The sequence below is a fragment of the Bactrocera latifrons genome, unplaced genomic scaffold (genome assembly GCF_001853355.1).
Source record: "Bactrocera latifrons isolate USDA-ARS-PBARC rearing strain unplaced genomic scaffold, ASM185335v1 scaffold_269, whole genome shotgun sequence".
Classification (NCBI taxonomy): Eukaryota; Metazoa; Arthropoda; class Insecta; order Diptera; family Tephritidae; genus Bactrocera; species Bactrocera latifrons.
The window spans coordinates 320508-322134 of NW_017536285.1; the positions used below are offsets into that span (position 1 = coordinate 320508).

The 1627-nt window shown below is 31.9% G+C and overlaps 1 long non-coding RNA gene across 1 annotated transcript in view; it reads right to left on the reverse strand.

Annotated features, from left to right (window-relative positions):
• The window catches only part of LOC108969864, a 47348-nt gene extending 46506 nt beyond the window's left edge, over positions 1-842 (reverse strand). The window contains exon 1 of the long non-coding RNA XR_001993436.1: positions 483-842. This is a non-coding gene — a long non-coding RNA (uncharacterized LOC108969864). The remainder of the gene's footprint in view (positions 1-482) is intronic.
• Between the last annotated feature and the right edge of the window lie 785 nt (positions 843-1627).

Below are 1627 nucleotides of genomic sequence, written 5' to 3' on the forward strand. Positions count from 1 at the left end.
AAACTCGCTTTTTTTAAATGGCATCCTCAAACATTTTCTTTGCGCATTTCATCGTTAATTCCTGCTCGCATAAACAGGAAAAAATAGTTTCCAGCCCATAATTTATTTTTATCATTTTGATTAATTTTTTCATTATTTTAATTTTATCTACGAACAGACCACTATTTGATACAAATAATAATTATTGGACACAAATAAACATTATGTACCTGAAAGTTTCGAATTCTAATTACTCAGAATTTTTATTTCAAATACTTTCTAAGCCGACGCACAACAACAAAAAACAACACTGCATAAAATGAAATCCTTTTAAATGCACAACAGCCAAACACACTTTACGCGCATAGTAAAYGAAATGAAATAACTGCCATTAATGCAATAAATTCAATTTCAAAATAACAGTTCAACTCYGGCGTTAGTTAGAACACTAGCTTTCTGATAATGCAGCGCAACAGAAAAGCGTAAACGTCGAAGCACTTTACCTCTAACCCATAATTGGAAATTTCGCTTAAAATACATTTACACGTTTGAAATGCCGAAAATTTCGTTACAATTGACTCGTTAACGATAAACATTTAAATTCATACACTTATATTTCACATAATTATTCAAATTATTCAACAATTCACTGTGTTTTAACAATTTCATTCAAATTTTACATTTTTCGTAAATTTACAATCAGCATTGCTGTACGTAATTTCAACACAAGAATTCATTTAAGTCAGACACCGATTGACTCGCGCATATCCGCAAAGCGTTGTCATTCGTATGCGTGCTCTACAGCGACTGAACAGTTCCCCAATTTGATGCCTGAACGCAGCCGGTCGCACGGAATGTCGACAGCAATGGCAACAACAGCGGCAGCAGCCGATGACACAGTGCACACGGCTGGCTAGCAGTCAACTGTCAACCAAGCAAATGCATTTCTGTGCGACGCATTCGTGGCATGTTAATTAACAGTGAGWCGAGTGCATCTTACAGCGCACTGTAAATGCATGCATACTGCTCTACAATAGTGTACGCGTATGAAAATTACTAACACTCGCTGCTCGCTCGGCTTGCAGTTAAAGAATGCAATAGCTGTAAACYCTGCGCTGTCATGTGCCACAGCAATGTAATGTAATTCTTTAACAGAAGCATAGTTTGCAGTGAAGTTTGCTCTTTGAATATAAACATTTTGATACCGGAAATTATTATTTTTTTTGTAGCGTAAAATTTGTCAAATTTCTTTGTTTGCATATTTCTAAGATTCCTATTAATATATATGTATAGTAAAATATTTATCACACTACTTMGATATATGTATATGTGTATGTAAATGTGTTTGTTTGTAATTAAATTATTTTAATAGTCGGCGTCCCATTGCCTCTGACGTTAATTGAAAGTTATGAACCATTTGTGCAAATTTATAATTGTACATATCATTAAACTAACAGCCCCATGCAATGTTTACTTTGCTATTTTTAAAAATATTTTATATATGCATATTTCTCTAAAAGTCAAATCGAAAAATCTTTGAAACTAGCGTTTTTCACTTCTGTGTTATTATTATTGTTTTTTTTTTTTTTTTTTTTTTTTTTTTTTTTTTTTTTTTTTTTTTTTTTTTTTTTTTTTTTTTTTTTTTTTT